At 40.2% G+C, this 27,201-nt stretch overlaps 1 long non-coding RNA gene and 1 pseudogene across 1 annotated transcript; both read right to left on the reverse strand.

The window, feature by feature from the left end:
* Positions 1-5,105: 5,105 nt before the first annotated feature.
* Positions 5,106-7,466, reverse strand: LOC140598538 (uncharacterized). The gene is made up of 2 exons (XR_012000978.1): positions 7,397-7,466; positions 5,106-5,291 (listed from the first exon to the last, which is right to left on the reverse strand). It is a non-coding gene; the product is annotated as an uncharacterized lncRNA (long non-coding RNA).
* A 1,823-nt stretch (positions 7,467-9,289) lies between these two features.
* LOC140598539 (mitotic spindle assembly checkpoint protein MAD2A-like) lies at positions 9,290-22,296 on the reverse strand (annotated as a pseudogene).
* Between the last annotated feature and the right edge of the window lie 4,905 nt (positions 22,297-27,201).

The raw sequence follows: 27,201 nt of genomic DNA on the forward strand, positions 1-27,201 counted from the left end.
TTTAACTCTTTGAGGAACCTCCACACAGTTTTCCAGAGTGGCTTCACCATTTCACATTCCCACCAACAGTGTAAGAGGGTTCCCCTTTCTCCTCATCCTCTCCAACATTTGTGGTTTCCTGCCTTGTTAATTTTCCCCATTCTCACTGGTGTGAGGTGGTATCTCACTGTGGTTTTGATTGTATTTCCCTGATGGCGAGTGATGCAGAGCATTTTCTCTTGTGCTTGTTGGCCATGTCTATGTCTTCCTCTGTGAGAATTCTCAGGTTGTACTACAAAGCTGTGGTCATCAAGACAGTGTGGTACTGGCACAAAAACAGACACATAGATCAATGGAACAGAATAGAGAATCTAGAAGTGGACCCTCAACTTTATGGTCAACTAATATTCGATAAAGGAGGAAAGACTATCCACTGGAAGAAAGACAGTCTCTTCAATTAATGGTGCTGGGAAAATTGGACATCCACAAGCAGAAGAATGAAACTAGACCAATCTCTTGTACCATACACAAAGATAAACTCAAAATGAATGAAAGATCTAAATGTGAGACAAGATTCCATCAAAATCCTAGAGGAGAACACAGGCAACACCCTTTTTGAACTCGGCCACAGTGGCTTCTTGCAAGATACATCCACGAAGGCAAAAGAAACAAAAGCAGAAATGAACTGTTGGGACTTCATCAAGATAAGAAGCTTTTGCACAGCAAAGGATACAGTCAACAAAACTAAAAGACAACCTACAGAGTGGGAGAAGATATTTGCAAATGACGTATCAGATAATGACAGGAAATTTGCATCAGCTCTCAATGTGGGTAGGAGACTCCTGATACTTTACAGAACGAGATCTTAGGTTTTAGACAGGCTGGGAGTAAGAGTCAGGACTGTGAAAGTCTAATGATTCCCCTCCTAATGTCCAGTAGTTCACATCTCTTTGATAGATACCAGGCTATGAATTTGTGGCTAAACATTTCCACTGCCTTCTAAGCTTGATACCCATCCTGGATCAGTATTATGAGTAATTTCTATCCTGATTCTGGCACTCTGGATTTTCTACTACCACTAATTGATCTCTATAAAGAGGGAAAAAAGGGAAGCCCAGGCCTTGGCAGTTGAGTGTTCACGCCACTACCCTTTGCTGCCCTCTACTGACCATATCTGGAAATTACTTTTAACCTTCCAGGTCCTTGTCCCAAAGCAGATAGAGATACTGCAGTGAGTGAAACCAGGCACACAAAATTTGAGATGCACCAAAAAACTAAGTAAAGAAGATATGATATTTTAATGTAATATTTTTAGAAGTCAATTTTCAAAAAATACATGATGAACAAAATACCGAAATGTACCCTAAAACAGTACTACTAGCTTATATGTACAAAGACCCTGCCATCCATTTTTCATTCAAGAAAAAGGTCTAATACCACAGTGGAAAATCATGCTACCAGCGCTGATGAACCTTTTTCGTCATTCGCATATTTGGGAAAAAGACCCAGAAAATTTAGAATAAACCAAAAAAAAAAAAAAAGGTGCAAGTGGAACAGATATTATAACAGTAGACTCCTGAGAAAAACAAGAGAACGGAAAAAAAAATTAAGAAAACAAAACCAACAAACATCTTTAGAGTCAAGAAGCCAAAAAAGAGGTGGCTACAAAATAAGAACAAAGGCAGATAAATATTTCTTGTATATTAAAGGTATCATCGACCAAACTGAATAGAAAGTCTTGAAGATTGAGTTCAAGGAATCCTATTTGACCTTGACACTTGGAACATTCATCTTTCAGTTTGCCTGACCTAAGGTTACCCTTTTTTTTCCTCAATAACTAGACCTATTTAGTCCTTCAGTAAGGAGAAAATTAATCATTGGAATAACAGAAAAGCTATTTTAATTGGTAGAATCAACATACAAACAAAGCTTGGAAGACAACAAGTGTAAAAGAGAATCTGACTAATATTAACACTGATAATATGAAATACTGGAAGTCTGAATATTAAAGCAGCAGAGAGATATGGAAGATAATGTCACAGATTTTTCTCACCTATTTATTTATATAGCAAGAAATCAATTATATACCGTGTAAAATTGATGTAACAAAATAGAGTTTAAATATACTCTTTAAAATGATAATCACCAGAAATATCAAAGCAATGTAACTGGAAAAATGTAGACATGGATGGATCAAAGAAATAAGTTTCTCATCTTCCAATAGATGCTATCTAAGGTTGATAAACAAGATAAAAGGAGAAATCAAGTATTAACACATATTTCAGGGGTACTGTGATAACCACCAGGAGAACAGAAAGTACTTAAAAACAGGGAGCTGGAAATAAGTCGGGGAACAAGTTCAGGCTGAGAATTTACTTTTCTCTTGGTATCATTCTCTACTGCTTGATTTTTAAAACATGTGTATGTATTAAATTTAAGTTTAAAAGTTAGAAGAAACAAAACCAACTCGACTTTTTGCAGCTGCAGCTCTTGCCACCACTTCCTTCCCATCTGCAATCTCTCTCCTCACACCAGTAGTCCAATCCTATGGAGGCAGGAAGGAATAAGAGACTAGAAAAGTTCCTGTCCTGGGGATCCCTGGGTGGTGCAGCGGTTTAGCGCCTGCCATTGGCCCTGGGCATGATCCTGGAGACCTGGGATCGAGTCCCACGTCGGGCTCCCAGTGCACGGAGCCTGCTTCTCCCTCTGCCTGTGTCTGCCTCTCTCTCTCTCTCTCTCTCTCTCTCATAAATAAATAAAAATTTTTAAAAAGCTTCTAAAAAAAAGTTTCTGTCCTGAATTTAAGTTTTTTGGAATATTTTTGTTTTGTGCTTGGGTTCTATCTTTTCAATGTGCAACTCTTTGGAATACTAACTTTTGACTACTTTAATCTGTGATATCTAGATCCTCTTTAAAGTTTTGCTAAACTTTGTTATCCTTCTTTTACTTCTTGACAAAAGACTAATCTTGACTCATTGCCTCTTACTGTGATCACAGTATTTTATTTTCTTAGAATCTTGATTCTGTCCAACTACTGCTTTGCCTGGCCCAACTCAACCTGCCTAGGTAGGAATGAAACATCTATGGAAGAGAGATGACAATTATCATTTTCAGAAAAAATAAAACTTCATATACTAGTAAAACATAGCACTAAGGGAGTAGGATGATGTTCATTATCCCATTCCTCATGCATTTTAAGAGGAGAGTGTACTTCCCTGTCCTAGAGAGAACAGACTTGGGAGAATGTGGGAGGAGAAATTCTCTCTAGACTTGTGGTCTCACAATCTTGTACCAAAGTAGCCAAAACATGAGACACAAGACACAAGGAAATGAAGAAACCAGAATACCTATCTACATTTTTGAAGAAGGCAATAATGTCTCAAATGTCACTCTCTGAGAGAAAGTAGGTAATATATATGGGAGACCACTGCACACATCACCAAAACAAAATAACAGCAAAAGCAAAGGAATACCTATATTAAACATGGGGAAGCACAACTATTGATGGGCACTTTCTGCTCAGTCATACAGATTCACAGGCCGTGGATTCAGTGCTGGTGCAGCTGGCTCGCTTGCCACCGGACCTAGACCAGGTCCTCGCTGTCTCCAGCATAGGTGCTACTAAGTTATCTGCTGTGCTCCGATAGCAGTATCAGATGACATTACATAGTCACTTAATTGGTGTACCACAGTTTTGTTTGTGACAACTTCTATAGTGGACAGTTTCTTTTGGGACTGCTGACCCCTTGGAGACTAGAACTAATTAGAGATTTGAAGCAACTTTGAAGAGGCTGAAGAAGCTATACTCATTCCTGTGAAATCCCAGGACACAGCTGCAGCTATAGGAACCTCGGCTCTAAGTAAAAGCCTCTGGCTTACACTGAGCCAATTGTATAAAATGGAGAGTGAGAGCATTTGGACTTTAAATAAAAGCTCCATGAGCTTTTCCTTGCAAGGGGATTTAGTTTGTGGGGAAGTTGAGTAACAAAAATCAGTTTCATATTGTTCATATTTGGGACATTTTCATATTGATATAGTTCTCTGTATTCATTTCATAAAATCTGGTGAGCTATTTTGGACACCATGACTGGGCATAATTAGTGATAAGAAATAGAATTAGAGAGTGAACTTTCAGCTTAGTACTATCTGACTCATGGTGCTAGTCTTTTATGGGCAAAAAGCAAAATGCCCTTCAAGAAGTCCCAGAAGGACTCTGTGTAGGGAGAAGCAGACATGGGGTCTGTGTGAGCACAGCAGCACTGTGAGCATGCACCACTCGGCTGAGAGGGACAGCTGCCTGGTCCCCTTCTGATGCCTGAGTACAAAGGGTTATGACATTGTTTCTCAGCCTTCCATCATGCGTACACCGCCTTCATGACTTTTCTACAAATACATGTTTTTAAGTATTCAGCATGGACTTTACAATCTTTGCTCAGGGTAATATGTGTTAAAACATGTTAGGAAAAAAAAAACAGGTATCTTTCTGACTACAGATGAAAATGCATACATAATTAATAAAACTGAAAAAAAAATGCCTGGGAGTATGCCTACTTAAAACAACTCACATGATGCCAGTGGAATCCACAATGTAATATATTTAAAAAATTAAAAAGCTGGCAAGCATTAGGAGGGATGCGTGTTATTCCCCTCTTCAGGATTCGACTCGAATCCTGATGACACAACATGGTGTTGGAGAAGAGATTTGGGGTCGCTCTCTTCACTTTCTCACACCATCCCAAGCAACGTAGAGCAGACCTTTTTAAGACCTATAGAAGCTGTGTAGAGCTTTTGTACTTAAAGAGTTTCTTGGTCCCCTATTGGAGTGGGCTTGAGTGAGGACAACTGCAGTTGTCTGGCCATCCCATGGCTTGTTTATGGAGATGCAGTAGCAAACCCTGTTTTTGCATGACGTCTAAGCCTCTACCCAGCTTTACTAGGGAACCCTATAATTTGGATGATAACATACATTTCAATTGCCTGCTGTGTCCCCTTTCTCGAACTGGTTCCAACCCGTAAAGAAGCCCAAATTCCAACACAGCATGTAGTTACATAAACAAGTGAAAGAATGAGAGAAGAAAACATTGATGGAAGAAAATGCATGCTGCTATTATACAGCAAAAATACTATGTATATATAAACATTTAATGATAGCTTATTTTGAAAAAGTGTTTTTTAAAAAATGAATGCAACTCAATACTCAAATAGTGTTGAGTTCTCCTTCCCCAACTTGCAGGTACAGTCATGTAGTATTCCAGTCTTTCTGGCTGAGTCCCTGCAGCTGGAGCAGGGCACCTTCCGCTGTTGCCTAGTTTCTGAAAAACAATGAGAAAGAATATTGGTTTAGGGTCAGGCCTGGGGCTAGATCCTGGATGTCTGAAGTTCAGCAAATTACCTGGCCTTCCTGAGTCTCAGGTTTTATACGTGTAAAATGGGAATAACCCCTCTAGATTTGCTGTGAGGATTAAGTAATAATGCATGTGAGTCAGTGACACTGCCGTTCAGAAAGAAATTCAGATCCATGTCTAGGTATCCACTGGGTATGTCCATAACTAGATAGTTTTGGAAGAGGTTTGAGATCTTTCCCTTGCATGGATAGTGGAGTATGTGTGGTCGTGCCTATAATCAGAGGCTTTTGTTAGCACAGATAAAATGCCAAAACAATAAAGATTTTGATGTCATGTGTTCCTTTGTGCAAACAAGCTTGCCTAGCAAAATGGTGCAGATAAACACAGATGAATGGAATTTATACAAATAAATGAAAATTATGTTTCTCTAGTATAAAAATAGATCAAATGGTAAGAGCACAAAAATAGGTGAAATGGTAACATAAACTGACTTTTGTAATCAGAGGGTCAACTCTTGACATTTTCCTCTCTAAGCTTTTTCTGATAGTTTTGTTGCTAAGGCTACCATGTTTTTGCCAGATTGGAAGAGGACTGTCAACTCTAATGAAGATTAAGTAGATTTCCCAACGAGATTTTTTAAAAATAAACATCAGTTAATGCTGCTGGCTTTCAAAGCCATATTCATGAAGAATGGAAAGATCTTTAAAGAGTTGCTCTTAGAGACTCCTAAATCTGGGAAACGAACAAGGGGTAGTGGAAGGGGAGGTGGGTGGGGGGATGGGGTGACTAGGTGACGGGCACTGAGGGGGACACTTGAAGGCATGAGGACTGGGTGTTATGCTCTATGTTGGCAAATTGAACTCCAGTAAAAAATAAATAAAAAATAAATAAAAAACAAAGATCTGCTCTAAGAAGGTGTAACTAATAAAATTTGAAATTTAGCAGCATTTCTATTCCATAGTTATTCCAACACACAAGTTTTTATCATGGTTACATTGTACAAAAATAACTTAAAACAGAGCTTTACATATTTAATAAAAAGATGAAGATATTATTATTTACAACTTTAGCCAAAAATTAATTCCCTAAAGAGTAAAAGGTTATTTAATGAACAATTCTTTTGACTGGTTGGGAAAGTGTTGCACAACGGTTCACAAATTCACACTTGATTTATTCTTTGAACGATATAGATAACTTACAGGATTCAGTCCTCTGTCTTTTGGTTCCTGCCATTAATTGGTTAAAGTCATCTGAGGACAGTGTAATTACAACGCTCCCAAAGAAACCTGGAGTTTTGTAAATACAGTAAATGGAAAGTAATGTGTTATGGACATTCAATTGCTAAAAGGATGTAAAAGGGTAGGAGCCATTAGGAAAGGTGAATACACACTTCTCTTGATGTGCTTGCTGAGGAGCCAAATGAGCTTCTTGATCATGGACAGAAGAGACCACCTAAAGTTTAAAAAATGTAGAGCTGTTTGTGTGTCCATTGATCCTGCAATTCTACTTGTGCACTAAAGCAGGAAAATTAAATGAAAAATTACCTAGCCAATACACGTGCTGTGTTTTCTTCCTCTGATGTCTTTATATCTTTGTAGCCAGAAATCCCAATGTTAATTTCGAATAGGAAAGGCTGAATACTAAAGTTAAAAGTTCACCTTAATTTGAATATTGTAGCATTAGTGACATCTGATGGAAAACGAGTTACAGGGTAGCATTATTTAGGTATCCTGATCTTTCTATCACTTTCATCAGATTTTCGCACAGCCCTCTCCCCACGTCCATGGGAAGAGTGTACTTTCTGGCCCCATTGAAGTTTGGCTTAGCCTTAAGACTTACCTGCATCAGTGGAATATGGGCAAAAATGTCAGTGTGAAAGTTCTGAAGATAAGCTTTAGGAGTCCTGGTGAGCCATTGCCCCTTCAATGATAGAAGGAGACACGTGCCCTGCAGATTTGCAGGGGCAAAGAAGAAGACAAGCACTCCAGATAACCCACAGACTACACGGGAAAAAATTGTTATTCTATGGTTGTTTGTGCAAAAGCCAATTAATACATGAGACTATTACACACCTCTGTGTGAATTCCCATGGAAGCTTGACTCCTCTCTCCAATTGATGACACTGGGAGAAGATTCCTGGAGATGTGTGGTTCAGTCCCTTCTGGGGCTCTATTTCAGACCCGGATAGGCCCAGTCGGAACATGTTTCCATTCCTCTACCTATGGTAAGCAAAACTGAGTCAAGAGTCCAGGGCAGGCCCATTAGGCTCTCTTAGAATCTTGGGTTCACTGTATAACATGGTGTGGAAGTCATGTAGGGCTTTTTTTTTTCTTCCAAACATTTATTTAAATTTTAATTAACATATAGTGTAATATTGGTTTCAGGAGTATAATTTAGTGATTCATCACTTACATATAATACCCACTGTTCATAGGTCATTTGCAATTCTTACATCTGTTGGTTTAAATATCTTCCTCTTAAGGTGGACTTCAAGGTATAGGAAAAGAGGGCAGGACAAGTTTAGTTGGAGCCATAGGCTAAAGCGTTTCCGGTTGAGCTTTGCCAATAAAGCTTGTAGCTTGGCTCCCACTCAACTCTAATATATGTACTAGTAGGAGTCAGTAGTGGTATAAGCCACGAAGTATAAGTGGTAATATTAGGACTTTTTAATTTGGCGAATAAAAACAACTGACAGAAATTTAAGTATTATCCGTGATCTATTAAGAAAGTTGCTACTGGTGAATATTTTTCAGGGAATGACCACATTATTTCTGGTTATTTAGCAGAGGCATTTAGTGTTTCCTAAAGCAGTTACTGCTTTCTAAAAAGAATTTCAAACTTTTGTCCCAAAAGTAGGACCAGATTTTTTAACTCTTCATATTTTTACTGAACTTCCAGTTCTGCTTTCCTTCTCAACCTAATGTTTCATGTTTAGAGGTTACAAACAGCACAGAATTTAAATGCTTTAATCTTACTAGTGTCCACATTGTTAACATACCTCATGTTTGGAAAACCAGACTCTTGACCATACCTTAATTCAACATCATTTTCCTTTCTGCAGAACTGCTTTTCTTATTCAGGAAAAGGACATATGTGGGTGGACCTCAATTAGATAGCTTCAACAATTCTCCAGGCAATGGGCTTTCACAATAGCATTCACTATACCTGTCATCAAATACTGGCACTTATTTGTCTTGCAATGAGAGAATTGCCTTTTATTCTTAACAAGCAGGCAACTGGATCAAAGAGATTAGATTACTCAGGTGAAAAAACAAATACATAATGAGATAAACCTGTGTAGTAACTGCCTGGAAGCTTGCCATCTATTTTCCTCTCCATATCTCAAGCTTCAGAAAGACCAAGACTTTGTTTCATTCATCCTAATACTTGGCACTTTAACAGGTGCTCACTTTGTCATTTCTGAATGAGTGATACAGGCTATGTGTTTTTACTTTATAGTGAAGGTTAATGAGTTAATTCATATAAAAAGCTTAGAACGGTGTCTGATACTAAGCACTTAATTACAAAACAAGGTAACATTTAGAATAGAGATTAGAAAAGATGTCAGAAGTTTGCCTTAAACTGACCCTTAAAAAATAAGGAAAACTAGGCTGGCAATAAAGCTAAGAGGATAGAAAAGTTCTCCAGTCCACTATATGCTAAAATGAATTAATTCCAAATGACATGTATTATTTTATACAGAGAATGATTCTTATTTTAAGTCTAAGGTTATAAGATTAAAGGGATATAATCAAAGCTTGTTCGTTAAATTGAAAGTACCTCCAGATTTATTCAAGTTGGTATCCTTAGGCCTCAGTAGGCACAAGATATTATTTGCTATACTGAATCCATTCTATTATATGTGTTAATACCACACCAATATAAACATATTTAAGACAAATTTTAAACATACATATTTAACTTTATTTCATCATCATTTAAAGCTTGATTTTATAAAACAAAAAAATTAAGAGTTCTGTATCACAGGAATTTAAACAGTGGCAATACACATAGCTTTGTAGGTTCGAGTTCTACAACAAATCAAAATCAAATAATTGGAAGTGTTTTCAATATGGAAAATATACAAATGAAATAAATGGCAGAGACCTATTATGAGCAATGTTTCATTACTTGCAGGTTGTCATTAGATAATTTCAGAATCTAAACAAAGACTCTCAATATTCATACTTCTGTTGCTGTATTTTACATTTAATATCTCCCTACCTATATTCCAGAGTCAAAGTCCTTGACCAAAAGGTCTGATTTAAGAAGGCATTTAGTTTTATGGCAAAAGTTATCCATCTACAGTTACCACTTTCAAGGAATTGACAACAATGCTGATGTGATCTGCTAGTTCCCTTTTGAACAATGTGCAATAATTTATGCCAACCCTGTATCAAGTCATACAGGTAACAAAAAATGGGACAATTATGCACAGTTCAATAGATGTATAATGTTAAGTTTCCCCAGTCTAAAAATTAACCAGTGATACAAAATTTATCAACTATAGTTGACTTGGTTTCAGGAAAACCGCATCTGAGAACTACAAGTACATCACTGTCCTAATCTCATCCTCAGTCACTGGTCGGAATTTTATAGGCCACCATGCTATTTACTTTGTGGATAGTAGTAGTAAATGAATGAAGACAGACTTCCTCAGAATTGGTAATATACTGTGGTCCCGACTCTTCCCATTATTCAAGTACAACCAAATCTTTGTATAAATCAGTAGGTCAAATGAACCTAAATTGGGGATAAGATCATTAAAGTACAATTATTTTTTGAAAGGTACAAGTATCCTTCCTCTCTCCCTCACATGTGAGCCACCTATCATGTCAGAAAAGCTAGTTTGGCTTGATCTCTAATCAGTTATATTAGCTAATTGCTTTTCTTCAATGGAAATTTTAGTACAGAAAATACTGTACTCCTTTTTACTTAATGAAAAACTCGATTGTTTTTTTTTCTTCAAAGAGAAAAGCCATTAAAGATATTTGCAGAAAGTATATAATTGATCACGAGACAGCATGAATCTAAGCCAGAGAAAAAGAACATCTTGGTTTTGTGACCGCTGTATCCCAATGCCCAGAACCATGGAAGGCATACAGTAGGCATTTAGGGTATATCTGATGAATGAAGGAGTAACTAAGCCAGAAAAGAAAGACACAGTTATACCTGTCTAAGTCTTAATTATATACAAGGAAATGTGTATAAAATAAAAGTAATGGAAGAAATTACGTCAAAATATTCAGGAGTACTGAATGAAAACTTTCATTCTTTCCCTATTCAGCACTTGTAAATAAAACACAACCAGCATCGCTTTAGATTCATGACGTTTTTCTCACTTATATACCATGACATGGATAATTAAGAAAAAACTCAACAAAACTGTTAATTCTTAAAGTAATAGCTTAATCTTTCCACAACAAATCTGAACCATCATGAAGTCATATAATACTTACAAGAGACTTCCAACAGCGGCAGAAACGTCACGGTAGCTGTGATCTGTCGGATTACGGAGAGGATCTCATCCTGGATGGCCTTCTGAGACTTTCCTCTGGGTGTGCTACTGAAGAAACCAAATGAGTTGATTCATTTTAAGTTTTAACAAGTTATTTAAAACACTGGTAAGATTATTTGTTTGATTAAATGCTTCAAAACTCAAATTAAGGAATGCATTCAAAAAGAGTTTTTAAAAAACAATTATAATTTCACTTATTATTCCAGTGATTAAGGCTGATCTTAGTATCAGGTCATTAAATAACAGATGACCAGAAAACCTGCCAAGTGCTTCAAGTCAGGAAACATTCAGCATATTGTAAAATAAAGATAACAATTAGTATCTAAGATCTTTAATTGGCATAATCATTTTGGCATTTTTAGGAATACATAAATGTCTAATTCTGTAGTGCTTCAAAGAAGATGTTATATCAAGTTGTTTTTATTATTAAACATTTTCCAGGGGAGGGGCAAGATGGCGGAAGAGTAGGGTCCCCAAATCACCTGTCCCCACCAATTACCTAGATAATCTTGAAATCATCCTGAAAATCTATGAATTCGGCCTGAGATTTAAAGAGAGAACAGCTGGAATGCTACAGTGAGAAGAGTTCGCACTTCTATCAAGGTAGGAAGACGGGGAAAAAAGAAATAAAGAAACAAAAGGCATCCAAGGGGGAGGGGCCCTGCAAGGAGCCAGGCGAAGGCCAGGGCGAGTGTCCCCAGGACAGGAGAGCCCAGGCCCAGAGAAGCAGGAGCTTCACCAATCTTCCTGGGCAGAATGGCCTCGCAGGGAGTTGGAGCAGGACCCCAGAAAGGCGGGGATGCCCGCAGGCTCCATGGGACACTAACAGAGCAACTGCGCCCCGGGGAGAGTGTGCTGAGCTCCCTAAAGGGCTGCAGCGCAGACACGGCTGGACCCGGGAGCAGCTCACAGGGTCTAGGGCCACAGTTCCGCAGAGAGGCGGCTGTGTGGTGGGAGCACAAATCCAACAGCACAGGCCCAGGAGCACAGGGCGCCAGGGACACAGCCCAGGATCCGGCCTCCTCCCGGGACAGGCAGAGGCCAGGCGGGTCCAGGATGGGAAGGACGCTCCTGCCCCAAGGTGAGCAGATCAGCGGCCCCGACCCCGGAGCATCCAGGCCCCAGCAGATGGAGAGCTCCGTAGTAACTGCAGGAGCTGACTCCAGGGCTCCAGAGCAGGCCGCTGCCACTGCAGGTGTTTCTTCTGGGGCCTCAAGGGGTAAACAAGCCCCTCTGAGCCCTGCACCAGGCAGGGGGAAGAGCAGCTCCCCCAAGCGCTAACACCTGAAAATCAGCACAACAAGCCCGTCCCCTAGAGACCAACTAGACGGACAAGTTCCAGGGGAAGTCAAGGGACTTAAAGTATACAGAATCAGAAGATACTCCCCTGTGTTTTTTGTTTGTTTGTTTGTTTTTCTTTTTTGTTTTTTTGTTTGTTTGTTTTTGTTTTTTGTTTTTTGTTTTTTGTTTTTTTTTTGCTTTTTGAATTTTATTTGTTTCCCTTGGCCTTTTTTTCCCTTCTTTTTCTTTCTCTTTTTCCTCTTTTTTTCTTCCTTTTTTCGTTTTTCTTTTTCTCTTTTCTTTCCTCCTTTCTCTCTTCTCAATTTCTCCTTTTCCCAATTCACCTTGTTTTTGGCCACTCTGCACTGAGCAAAATGACTAGAAGGAAAACCTCACCTCAAAAGAAAGAATCAGAAACAGTCCTCTCTCCCAAAGAGTTACAAAATCTGGATTAGAATTCAATGTCAGAAAGCCAATTCAGAAGCACTATTATACAGCTACTGGTGGCTCTAGAAAAAAGCATAAATGACTCAAGAGACTTCATGACTGCAGAATTTAGACCTAATCAGGGAGAAATTAAAAATCAATTGAATGAGATGCAATCCAAACTAGAAGTCCTCACAACGAGGGTTCATGAGCTGGAAGAACGAGTGGGTGACATAGAAGACAACAAAGAGGGAAACAGAGGAAAAAAGAGACAAACAATTAAAAGACCATGAAGATAGATAAACGGAAATAAACGACAGCCTGAGGAAGAAAAACCTACGTATAATTGGGGTTCCCGAGGGCGCCGAAAGGGACAGAGGGTCAGAATACGTATTTTAACCAATCATAGCTGAAAACTTTCCTAATCTGGGAAGGGAAACAGGCATTCAAATCCAGGAGATAGAGAGATAGAGAGATCTCCCCCTAAAATCAATAAAAACAGTTCAACACCTCGACACTTAATAGTTAAGCTTGCAAATTCTAAAGATAAAGAGAAGATCCTTAAAGCATCAAGAGACAAGAAATCCCTGACTATTATGGGGAAGAGTATTAGGGTTACAGCAGACCTCTCTACAGAGACCTGGCAGGCCAGAAACGGCTGGCAGGATATATTCAGGGTCCTAAATGAGAAGAACATGCAACCAAGAATACTTTATCCGGCAAGGATCTCATTCAGAATAGAAGGAGAGATAAAGAGCTTCCAAGACAGGCAGGCACTGAGAGAATATGTGACTTCCAAACCAGCTCTGCAAGAAATTTTAAGGGGAACTCTTAAAATTCCCCTTTAAGGAGAAGTTCAGTGGAACAATCCACAAAACAAGGACTGAATAGATATCATGATGACACTAAACTCCTATCTTTCAATAGTAACTCTGAACGTGAATGGGCTTAATGACCCCATCAAAAGGCACAGGGTTTCAGACTGGATAAAAAAGCAGGACCCATCTATTTGCTGTCTACAAGAGACTCAGACAGAAAGACACCTACAACCTGAAAATAAAAGGTTGGAGAACCATATACTACTCAAAGGGTCCTCAAAAGAAAGCAGGGGTAGCCATCCTTATATCAGAAAAACTAAAGTTTTTCCCAAAGACGGTAGTGAGAGTTGAAGAGGGACACTATATCATACTTAAAGGATCTATCCAAGAAGAGGACTTAACAATCCTCAATATATATGCCCCGAATGTGGGAGCTGACAAAACGATCAATCAATTAATAACATAAATTAAGACATATTTAGATAATAATATACTTGGTGACTTCGATTTAAGGCTTTCTCCACTGGATAGGTCATCTAAGCACAACATCTCCAAAGAAACAAGAGCTTTAAATGATACACTGGACCAGATGGATTTCACAGATATCTACAGAACGTTACATCCAAACTCAACTGAATACACATTCTTCTCAAGTGCACATGAAACTTTCTCCAGAATAGACCACATACTGGGTCACAAATCGGGTCTGAACCGATACCAAAAGATTGGGATCGTCCCCTGTATATTCTCAGACCATAATGCCTTGAAATTAGAACTAAATCACAACAAGAAGTTTGGAAGGACCTCAAACACGTGGAGGTTAAGGACTATCCTGCTAAAAGATGAAAAGGTCAACCAGGAAATTAAGGAAGAATTAAAAAGATTCATGGAACCTAATGAGAATAAAGATACAATCGTTCAAAATCTTTGGGATGCAGCAAAAGCAGTCCTGAGGGGGAAATACATCACAATACAAGCATCCATTCAAAAACTGGAAGGAATTCAAATACAAAAGCTAACCTTACACATAAAGGAGCTAGAGAAAAAACAGCGAATAGATCCTACACCCAGCAGAAGAGAGTTAATAAAGATTCGAGCAGAACTCAATGAAATTGAGAACAAAAGAAATGTGGAACAGATCAACAAAACCAGGAGTTGGTTCTATGAAAGAATTAATTAAGATAGATAAACTATTAGCCAGACCTATTAAAAAGAAGAGAGAGAAGACTCAAATTAATAAAATCATGAATGAGAAAGGAGAGATCACTACCAACACCAAGGAATTAGAAACGATTTTAAAAACATATTATGAACAGCTATACGCCAATAAATTAGGCAAACTGGAACAAATGGACGCATTCCTGAAAGCCACAAACTACCAAAACTGAAACAGGAAGAAATAGAAAACCTAAACAGGCCAATAACCAGGGAGGAAATTGAAGCAGTCATCAAAAACCTCCAAAGACACAAAAGTCCAGGGCCAGATGGCTTCCCAGGGGAATTCTATCAAACGTTTAAAGAAGAAACCATACCTATTCTACTAAAGCTGTTTGATAGAAAGAGATGGAGTACTTCCAAATTCGTTCTATGTGGCCAGCATCACCTTAATTCCAAAAGCAGACAAAGATCCCACCAAAAAGGAGAGTTCCAGACCAATATCCGTGATGAACATGGAAGCAAAAATTCTCAACAAGATACTAGCCAATAGGATCCAACAACACATTAAGAAAAGTATTCGCCATGACCAAGTAGGATTTTTCCCCGGGACAGAAGGCTGATTCAACACTCATAAAACAATCAATGTGATTCATCATATCAGCAAGAGAAAAACCAAGAACCGTATGATCCTCTCATTAGATGCAGAGAAAGCATTTGACAAAATACAGCGTCTATTCCTGATCAAAACTCTTCAGAGTGTAGGAATAGAGGAAACAGTCCTCAACATCTTAAAAGCCATCTACAAAAAGCCCACGGCAAATATAATTCTCAATGGGGAAGCACCGGGAGCCTTTCACCTAAGATCAGGAACAAGACAGGGATGTCCACTCTCACCACTGCTATTCAACATAGTACTGGAAGTCCTAGCCTCAGCAGTCAGACAACAAAAAGGCATTAAAGACATTCAAATTGGCAAAGAAGAAGTGAAACCCTCCCTCTTTGCCGATGACATGATACTCTACGTAGAAACACCAAAAGCCTCCACCCAAAGATTGCTAGAACGCATACAGCAATTTGGCAGTGTGGCAGGATACAAAATCAATGCCCAGAATTCAGTGGCATTTCTATACACTAACAATGAGACTGAATAAAGAGAAATTAAGGAGTCAAACCCATTTACAATTGCACCCAAAAGCATAAGATACCTAGGAAGAAACCTAACCAAAGAGGTAAAAGATCTATACCCTAACAACTATAGAACACTTCTGAAAGAAATTGAGGAAGACACAAAGGGATGGAAAAATAGTCCATGCTCATGGATTGGCAGAATTAATATTGTGAAAATGTCAATGGTACCCAGGGCAATTTACACGTTTAATGCAATCCCTATCAAAATACCATGGACATTCTTCAGAGAGTTAGAATAAATTATATTAAGATTTGTGTGGAATCAGAAAAGACCTCATATAGCCAGGGGAATTTTAAAAAAGAAAACCATAGCGGGGGGCATCACAATGCCAGATTTCAGTTTGTACTACAAAGCTGTGGTCATCAGGACAGTGTGGTACCAGCACAAAAACAGACACATAGATCAATGGAACAGAATAGAGAACCCAGAAGTGGACCCTGAACTTTTTGGTCAACTAATATTCAATAAAGGAGGAAAGACTATCCATTGGAAGAAAGCCAGTCTCTTCAGTAAATGGTGTTGGGAAAATTGGACATCCACATGCAGAAGAATGAAACTAGACCACTCTCTTGCACCACACACAAAGATAAACTCAAAATAGATGAAAGATCTAAATGTGAGACAAGACTCCATCAAAATCCTAGAGGAGAACACAGGCAACACCCTTTTTGAACTCGGCCACAGTAACACCTTGCAAGATACATCCAGGAAGGCAAAAGAAACAAAAGCAAAAATGAACTATTGGGACTTCATCAAGATAAGAAGCTTTTGCACAGCAAAGGATACAGTCAACAAAACTAAAAGACAAGCTACAGATGGGAGAAAATATTTGCAAATGACGTATCAGATAAAGGGCTAGCATCCAAGATCTGCAAAGAACTTCTTAAACTCAACACCAAAGAAACAAACAATCCAATCATGAAATGGGCAAAAGACATGAACAGAAATCTCACAGAGGAAGACCTGGACATGGCCAACATGAACATGAGAAAATGCTCCGCATCACTTGCCATCAGGGAAGTACAAATCAAAACCACCATGAGATACCACCTCACACCAGTGAGAATGGGGAAATTTAACAAGGCAGGAAACCACAAATATTGGAGAGGATGTGGAGAAAAGGGAACCCTCTTACACTGTTGGTGGGAATGTGAACTGGTGCATCCACTCTGGAAAAGTGTGTGGAGGTTCCTCAAAGAGTTAAATATAGAGCTGCCCTATGACCCAGCAATTGCACTGCTGGGGATTTACCCCATAAATTCAGATGCAATGAAATGCCGGGACACCTGCACCCCAATGTTTCTAGCAGCGATATCCACAATAGCTAAACTGTGGAAGGAGCCTTGGTGTCCATCGAAAGATGAATGGATAAAGATGTGGTTTATGTATACAATGGAATATTACTCCGCCAATAGAAATGACAAACACCCACCATTTGCTTCAACGTGGATTGAAGTGGAGGGTATTATGCTGAGTGAAGGTAAGTCAATCGGAGAAGGACAAACATTATATGTTCTCATTCATTTGGGGAATATAGATAAGAGTGAAAGGGAATATAAGGGAAGGGTCAATAAATGTGTGGGAAATATCAGAAAGGGAGACAGAACTTACTTACTCCTAACTCTGGGAAATGAACTAGGGGCGGTGGAATGGGAGGAGGGCGGGGTGGGCGTGACTGGGTGGTGGGCACTGAGGGGGGCACTTGACGGTATGAGCACTGGGTGTTATTCTGTATGTTGGTAAATTGAACACCAATAAAAATAAATTATTTAAAATAATAAAATAAACATTTTCTAAAATAGACCAAAGGCTTCAGGAACAAAGTACATTTCATTATGAGAGAGAGTTCTGAGTTTACAGGTAAGCATGCCTTGGACAATGCTAAGAATTAGCATATAATGAGGGGGCATTTCCCATCCAGAGGATCTAAGAACTTCAGTTCAGAGTGTCTTAGGAAGTTCATAGCATTAAATGAAATACAGTAGAGCTGCATATCAAGCTAGGAGAACGTCTAGGATAATACTTCATGGTTAAAAGTACCTTGACACAATCCATTAAATGGGCCACCTAATACATCCTAATACACCTAATACATAGCTTACATATAGCACCATAAATACTAACGGTTGAAATTCATGGATTTTAGACTAAGGGCAGTTATGTTAAAAGTACACTATACAAGTCCATAATAGGCATGACTCTTTTGTGAGCACAGTTTGTGAGTCTTATTCTTCTCCACAGGAGATCTAACATAATTACAAACAAACTACCTTATACGAAACTAGTTCAATTTGGTTAGAACTCATTTAGTCAAGAAAACAAGTTTTGGGAAAAAAATCATGAAAATGGAAGCAGTTTAATTCATACTTACCTGTCATCTTTTGCAGTCTTGTCGCACTCAATGTCAACCTGCCACCTTTCAAGGACTTCACTGCTTTCATTATTTGAGATGAATACCACCAGCTTCTGAACTGAACACTTGTATAACCAATCTGCAATACAGAACAAGGCATCTGTTTTGGTTCACTGCATTACAAAGTAACTCTTCCCAGGTCTCACTTTCTACCCTTAGCAAATCCTACCACTGGTATTTTGGAACTCCTCCAACCTGTACAGAAAACTTGCCTCACGATAACCTAGCTCCCGTTTTCCAATTCTCAGTATCCATAGCAGATGTAGTTAGTACTGAATGCTAAGCACAGAGTAGTGAACATGCAGTATACTGTAATCCAAGGTAAATTGCAGAAGATGAGCATTAATCTAATCACTGCAGCAATGAATGTAAATTTTTAATTGTAATAAGTGCCAAGAAGGTGCAGTATGTGATCCAATGAGAGAATATAGGAAAATTTGACTCAGGGAATTCTCACTGGACTTCAGTTCTACAAGTAAATACAATTAAATATGCAAAAGGTTACAGAAAAGGGTACAGGTCTAAAATACTGGAAAGCAAAAAGTATCTGACCAGAGGATTGAAAGGGTAATACAGATACAGTTAAGAAAGGGAGAATGAACAAGGTCGGTTTGTGCAAGATACATAGGGGTCAGACCACACAAGGTCACATGGGCTAAACTAAAGAACTTATACTTCAAGTACCAGGGAAGTCATTACTGTGTCTGAAGCAGGGTGTGATGTGATTAAACTTATATTTCAGAACTATCCTTTTGGCTGTGATGTGTGGAAAGTAGAGTGGAAGTAAAGAGAGGATCTAGGGATGCTAATTGATTAGTAATTCAAGCAAGAGGTACTGAAGGCTTATAGAAGGATAAATTGGGAGAGATGGATCAGTATAGGTAGAGTGAAGAGATTTCGTGGTTAAAATTGTTAAGATTTATTGGATACTTATGAGACTAAGGAAGAGGAAATACTCAGGGATAGTTCCCAACTTTCTGGTTTATACCACTGGTTGGAAGGTTGATCCATTCATTGAGAGAAAGAGAATGGGAATGAGACATGATGCTTACAATTTTATAAGGTTCTATTTTTCTTCTTTTTTAAAGATTTTATTTATTTATTCATGACAGAGAGAGAGAGAGGCATAGAGAGAGAGGCAGAGACACAGGCAGAGGGAGAAGCAGGCTCCATGCAGGGAGCCTGATGTGGGACTCGATCCCAGGTCTCCAGGATCATGCCCTGGGCTGAAGGCAGTGCTAAACTGCTGAGCCATCCGGGCTGCCCTAAGGTTTTATTTCTAAGTCATCTCCACACCCAATGTGGGGCTGGAACTTACAACCCAAGATCAAGAGTTGCATGCTCTACTGACTGAGCCAGCCAGGACCCCCTTAAATTTAGTTTTCAAGTATCACTAGGATAGCCACATGTGGATATCAAGGGAGCCACTTACTATATGAGCAAAGAGAAGACTTGGGTTGGATGTATGTTTGTGAGTCAACTACACAAAGATTGTTAGTAAAGTTATGTATGTGTCAGAAGTCATCTTAGAGATTATAATAAGGGGACCTCATAATGAGCCCTGAATTAATCTTGGAACTGGGGATAATATACTCAAGAATACACAGTTGTTGTTTTCTTTCAAGAGACAAAAACAATCTTGTAATATTTAGGACTTGTGGGCCCCCTAGGTCTCTTGCGTAGTCTTTTAAAAACTAGCCTTTCAAAATCTGAAAACACTCAGTTTGCAGGTAGTACAAAAATAGGCCACTTGTTGGATATGTGCCCTCAGGCTTGCCGACCCCTCGACAAAAAACAACCTTTTCTCAATTTTGGTCTGAAAAGGAAGAGATTGGGTAGTCACTTAAAGATCTGGGGTGGGTGGAAATCTTTTTCTTTTAAAACTGAAGACAAATGAAACCAATGAAAATATCTCAAAAGAAAGAAGTCAGAAATACCAGAGAAGAACTAGGGTAGAGTCCTTAAGAAGGCTAGAGGGATGGGGATTCAAAGAGATTGAACAATTTGCCTCTAAGAAGAGCAATTCCCCCATTCTAACTAAAATAAAAGGGACAAATTAAATAGGAAGGTGTACATACAACCGAGGTGAAATGTCATCAGTGTAGTCTTAAAGGAGACAACCTAAAAACCAGTAACTTAGGCAGAGTTTGCTTCTTCATCAAATTAAGGTGACATAGATTCTTAGTTACTTCTATGTTGCAGGCTAAGTAATCTGAGTATCGCCCTGGGTGATTTAGCCCTGAAGATGATAAAAATATAATTAATAGAATTCTAAAAATAAAGCCTCTTGAAACAATATATATATATATATATATATATATATATATATATATATATATATATATATATATGACTTAGGAATAAAAAAAAATACTATAATGTTTTTTTTTGGTTTTTTTTGGAACTAGCTTTGGAAGGTCAAATGAGGAGCCAGGGAGAAACATCCTATAACACAGAAAAATTAGAAGTGAGAATCCTAAGTAGAGAAAAACATGGGGGAAAAAGAGACAGAATAGATGGAGAACAAGTATTCAGGAATTTCTTGAGCTACGGAAAAACAAGGAGTGTTCAGATAGAAACGGCTAACTTACAGGCAGGATTTTAACAAAGACAAATGAAGAAAGTAAGACATTAAAAAACTTTATTGGGTACTCTATTAGTAGTATTTTTTTAAGTTTAGTTCCCAGGCTGGATCCAATTTCATTTTCTTTTATCTTAAAATAATGACGGTTTTAAACTCCAGGCAGCTATAGAAAATATGTCATGTAAAAATATATAGTGGATTTCTCTCCAACAATAAACATCATCATAGTTATGTAAAATTCCAACTTGTTCCACCTGGCTACACGAACTGCAAAAATCACTTCAAAAAGAGTTGATAGAGATTGTTTTGTGAAGCCAGATCAGATTCCTAACATCAACGTATTTAACCCACTCAAAATGTGGTAGGGAAGAGTGGAGTTTCTTTCACTTTATTATTTGCTTCCTTCCGATGGAGAATCGCTTTATTTGAGATTGCAGTGTTTTACACCTCTTTGTATAGAGCTGAAAAATGAACACCAAGATGCCAGAAAGTACGGGTCCAAGAAGGCCTGCGAAACTCAAATTGGTTTTCAACAATTAAATACCTTTCACTTGTTCCACTACATTACTGAGTTACTTTATGAGCTCAGGATCTGTTGTTATAAGCAAGGTGAATCCGTATTTCTGCACTCTGGTAGAGGTTTCAGGTGGATATATGCCACGCTGATATAAAATGCTGTTGACGCCAAATGCTGAAAACAAAAGGAATGTTAAAGTTATTTCCACTTTGTAACTCTGGAAAATAAAACCTATTTAGATGTGGCTTCGGTTTCATTCATGGCATCAAACTGAAAAAGCCTAATGTGCGTTTGTGGGTGTCTCGCTGAAAGCAGAGTAGGTGAAAAGTGCCACTGAAAATCCTTAAAAATGTTGCTTCTAAATCAAAAGAACACGATACGTGCTTTTATGCGGAAATAAAAATGCCAAACTGCATTAACCTAGCGTCAAAGTAGAACTACAAGCTCACGGTAATGCAAGCCCCAATTCAGGTTATGTGATCACAGGGTGTCCAAATAGGCTTTTGCGTCTGGATTAGCAATTGACTGATTAACCGGTCCAATGCTCCAGAGCAAGCCTCTCCCTCACTTTTCCCTCCTCTTCTCCTGCCAGAGTCTATCAGAGGGTGCAAACATGGCCTGGTCCAGGACAGAGTTTCCTAAATCCAGTCCATCGCCCTCAGTGCCGGAATCAAAGCTTGGTGGATGGGCTGTGCAAAATGTACTGGGGCTCCACCCTCTCGGGGCGGTGTCGGCCGGCCGGGCTGGGAAGCCTGTGGGATCCGCAGTTTAAAGCAAGGCTGCTGGGGAGGGGCCGGCGCGAGGCAGGCCTGGGCAGCACCTGGGCTTCCCGCTGCCCCAGGAGCAAGGCGCCTAGATTAGATTCTCCAGCCAGGCGGGCGCTGGAGCAGAGCCGCCCCCACCCCCGCCCCCGCCCCCGCCTCCGTGGCCCAGGGCCTCCAGGGCCGCCGGGCCTCAGCTCTCCCCGCCCTCTGGCCTGCGGGAGCGGGACTTGCAGAAGAACTCGGCCACGATGTCCGCGCTCCCGCGCAGGGCGATGCCTTGCTCGCGGGACAGCTGCAGCGCCATGACCAGGCCTAGGGACGAGGGAGCGCGCTGCTACCCGGCAGGCGGCGACCACACGGGCTCCAACGGTTCCCGCCACTGGTTTGGAAAGTAACGACGCTGCTCCCCGGGGCCATCCGCGCAGGCGCGACGAGCCTCTCAGCCCGCCCAGCGCCAGTCTCCCTGCTCGCCGGAGGGGGGGCGCCTCGCGCAGGCGCAGTGGGTAGGCGTGGTCAGGCACTTCCGGGTTGTCGGGCTCCAAAGGGTCCTGGCAGGCCCCTGTAATTGTGGTCGCGGGCAGCAGCTGAGGCGAGAGGACTGCAAAACCTGCTTTGACGCCCGCTCCCGAGGCCTGCGGACTGAGCGGCCCAGGATCCCAGCTCGTCAGTGCCAAAGCGATTGTTTCTTTTTTTTTTTTTCAAAGCCATTTTCAAAGTGATGTGAACCGCGCGGGTTGCCTCTTAACGTGGCCCCAGGGACCCCCGCCACCTCCCCAAACTTCTGCTTAGATGCTTCCGGAGTCAGTGAAGAACCCGCCTGCGTGGCTGCCCAGCTGCAGCTTGAGAGGGCCTGGTGACTGGATCCGGGCGCAGCTTTTAAGAAATTGGGTGCGGCCGGGGTGGCCCAGCGGTTGAGGCGCCTTCAGCCTGGGCCTGACCCTGGAGCCCTGGGGTGGAGTCCCGCGTGGGGCTCCCTGCATGGAGCCTGCTTCTGCATCCGCCTGGGTCTCTGCCTCGCTCTCTTTCTCTGTGTGTCTATCATGAATAAATAAATTCTTCAAAAACAAGGGAATTGGGTTGGGGTTAAAGGGGTGAGCCGCAGCTCCTGTCCTGTGCTGTCAGCGGGGAGCCGCAGGGGCTGCCTCTGCGCGCGGGAATAAGTTCCTCGGGAATAAGTTCCCCCCCAATCAGGCCCAGACACGCGGAAGAAGTTGTCAGGGAATTCTGACCCACGAATTCACTATGTTATGTTAGGATGAGAAGTTTGAAAGAGAGCGCACAATCCGTGTCAATTGCAAAAACACTGTAGTCCTTGAAGCAGCTAGAAACATTATTTGTAAAAATCAAGTCTCAAAAACTACGCACCAGACATGCTATCCTACTTGATTATATGAGAAATGCCTTAGTGTCTTACTGTCTATGATTGCATGACAAATTACCGCAAATTGATGGCTGAAGATAACACGCATTTATTATCGCCATCTGGTACATCAGGGGTTGCTGTGACACAGCTGGATGCTCTACTCAAGAGTCTCACGCAGTTGAAATACAGGTGTCTCTGCAAGTGCAATCTCATCCATTTGCATCCATCAACCCAGAAGACCCAGGGTTCTCTTCCAAGCCCCTTGGCTGTTGGCAGAATTAATAACCTGGGACTGGGGTTACTGTTGTTTTGCTCCTTGGCCAGAGGGGAGTCTTGTGCCTTTGCCAGATGGCTCTTCCATAGACTTTCTCATACTGCGAGTCTGACTTCATGGAGATCCCTTTTAAGGATTCATCTAACTGGGTTAGACCTAGTCAGTTAATTTACCCTTAGCTAAATTTTTTTTTTTTTTTTACCTTTGATGAATTTAATCCGGGAAGTGAATCCTATCATATTCACAGGCTCTGGCCACACTCAAAATGAGGAGAGTATCTAAAATGTGCTCCTTGGGGGATCCCTGGGTGGCGCAGCGGTTTGGCGCCTGCCTTTGGCCCAGGGCGTGATCCTGGAGACCCGGGATCGAATCCCACATCGGGCTCCCGGTGCATGGAGCCTGCTTCTCCCTCTGCCTGTATCTCTGCCTTGTCCCTCTCTCTCTCTCTGTATGACTATCATAAAAAAATAATAATAAATTGAAAAGATTCCTTTAAAAAAATAAAAAATACATAAAATGTGCTCCTTAGAGGATTTTTCTGCCATCTTAGAATGCTGCCTATGACAGTGTTATCAGATTTTGATCAGTTTGAAACATACCTAATAGGCCAAGTAGCCCTAAAATATTTTCCGTACACCCTTCAATCTTTTGTACCTGTGTATACACACAGGTGTGTTTAAATCACCATCTTTTCACTACTTCCACCAGGAATTTAGAGGCAGAACTCGGGCATTATACTGGTAGAGCCACATGCTCAGCTTACTACAAATAAAAATTGTTTCTCTTTCTGAGGAATTTTATATTGATACTGAGCACGTAACGAAATATTTTCTTCGGTTTCATTTTTCTGAATATGTAAATAATTGTTGGTATAATTTTGGAGATTCTAGAATTTACTTTTTTAATTTTTTTATTTAATAAATTTATTTTTTATTGGTGTTCAATTTACCAACATACAGAATAATACCCAGTGCTCATTCCGTCAAGTGCCCCCCTCAGTGCCCATCACCCAGTCACCCCCACCCCCCGCCCTCCTCCCCTTCCACCACACCTAGTTCGTTTCCCAGAGTTAGGAGTCTTTATGTTCTGTCTCCCTTTCTGATATTTCCCACACATTTCTTCTCCTTTCCCCTTTATTCCCTTTCACTATTATTTATTTTTCCAAAATGAATGAGAACATACACTGTTTGTCCTTCTACGATTGACTCACTTCACTCAGCATAATACCCTCCAGTTCCATCCACATCGAAGCAAATGGTGGGTATTTGTCGTTTCTAATGGCTGAGTAATATTCCATTTTATACATAAACCACATCTCCTTTATCCATTCATCTTTCGATGGACACCAAGGCTCCTTCCATAGTTTGGTATTGTGGACATTGCTGCTATAAACATTGGGGTGCAGGTGTCCCGGCGTTTCATTGCATCTGAATCTTTGGGGTAAATCCCCACAGTGCAATTGCTGGGTCGTAGGGCAGATCTATTTTTAATTCTTTGAGGAACCTCCACACAGTTTTCCAGAGTGGCTGCGCCAGTTCACATTCCCACCAACAGTGTAAGAGGGTTCCCTTTTCTCCGCATCCTCTCCAATATTTGTGGTTTCCTGCCTTATTAATTTTCCCCTCTCTCACTGGTGTGAGGTGGTATCTCATTGTGGTTTTGATTTGTATTTCCCTAATGGCAAGTGATGCAGAGCACTTTCTCATGTGCATGTTGGCCATGTCTATGTCTTCCTCTGTGAGATTCCTCTTCATGTCTTTTGCCCATTTCATGATTGGATTGTTTGTTTCTTTGGTGTTGAGTGTAATAAGTTCTTTATAGATCTTGGAAACTAGCCCTTTATCTGATACGTCATTTGCAAATATTTTCTCCCATTCTGTAGGTTGTCTTCGAGTTTTGTTAACTGTATCCTTTGCTGTGCAAAAGCTTCTTATCTTGATGAAGTCCCAATAGTTCTTTTTTGCTTTTGTTTCTTTTGTCTTTGTGGATGTATCTTGCAAGAAGTTACTGTGGCCGAGTTCAAAAAGGGTGTTGCCTGTGTTCCCCTCTAGGATTTTGATGGAGTCTTGTCTCACATTTAGATCTTTCATCAATTTTGAGTTTATCTTTGTGTGTGGTGAAAGAGAGTGGTCTAGTTTCATTCTTCTGCATGTGGATGTCCAATTTTCCTAGCACCATTTATTGAAGAGACTGTCTTTCTTCCAGTGGATAGTCTTTCCTCCTTTATCGAATATTAGTTGACCATAAAGTTGAGGGTCTACTTCTGGGTTCTCTATTCTGTTCCATTGATCTATGTGTCTGTTTTTGTGCCAGTACCACACTGTCTTGATGACCACAGCTTTGTAGTACAACCTGAAATCTGGCATTGTGATGGCCCCAGCTATGGTTTCCTTTTTTAAACTTCCCCTGGCTCTTCGGGATCTTTTCTGATTCCACACAAATCTTAAAATAATTTGTTCTAACTCTCTGAAGAAAGTCCATGGTATTTTGATAGGGAATACATTAAACGTGTAAATTGCCCTGGGTAACATTGACATTTTCACAATATTAATTCTGCCAATCCATGAGCATGGAATATTTTTCCATCTCTTTGTGTCTTCCTCAATTTCTTTCAGAAGTGTTCTATAGTTTTTAGGGTATAGATCCTTTACCTCTTTGGTTAGGTTTATTCCTAGACATCTTATGCTTTTGGGTGCAATTGTAAATGGGATGGACTCCTTAATTTCTCTTTCTTCAGTCACATTGTTAGTGTATAGAAATGCCATTGATTTCTGGGCATTGATTTTGTATCCTGCCACGCTACCAAATTGCTCTATGAGTTCTAGCAATCTTGGGGTGTAAGCTTTTGGGTTTTCTATGTAGAGTATCTTGTCATCGGCGAAGAGGGAGGGTTTGACTTCTTCTTTGCCAATTTGAATGCCTTTAATGTCTTTTTGTTAACACTGATTTTCTAAGCACAGAGTGGGTATAAGACTGTCTACACGTCCATCACACGAAGAAGGCAAGCTGCCCAAGCACCCCACAGGATGGCTTCACTGTACACTATTGAAGGTGGATGCCTAATGATCTAGGGCAAAATGCAACAGCCACACACCAGTGACCTCTTCAGTTTCCAAAAATGCTTAGGAGCAATTCTAACTAAAAAAAAACAAACAAAACAAAACAAACAAACAAAAAAAACAACAACAACTGTGGATAAATAACCTCAAGAACAAACAATTTTACATCTTAGAAGAAGGTCAAAGCAATGCATGTGTAAGTCCGGGTGACCCTCTGTTGATATTCTCAAATTAAAAAGAACTTTCAAGGTGTTACCCTCAGCCTCCTGTGCTCCTCCCTTACTTTCCCTCTAAGAGGCTTAATACTTCAGCACTTTGGACCATGAGGAGTTGAAGAGGGCACCACTCCTAGAATATGTTCTAGCTAGACAAAGGAAAGCTGGGAAGAGGTGATAAAAGAAGTTGTAAAATTGTCATCCTGGTTCTGTGACTTCTAGTGAGTGCAACCTTATAATTTCAATTTACTACTCTGACTTGTAACCAGATCACGTTACTAGGTGAGAAAAGGGTCTC

Source organism: Vulpes vulpes, chromosome 4 (assembly GCF_048418805.1).
Source record: "Vulpes vulpes isolate BD-2025 chromosome 4, VulVul3, whole genome shotgun sequence".
In the NCBI taxonomy this organism is placed as follows: domain Eukaryota; kingdom Metazoa; phylum Chordata; class Mammalia; order Carnivora; family Canidae; genus Vulpes; species Vulpes vulpes.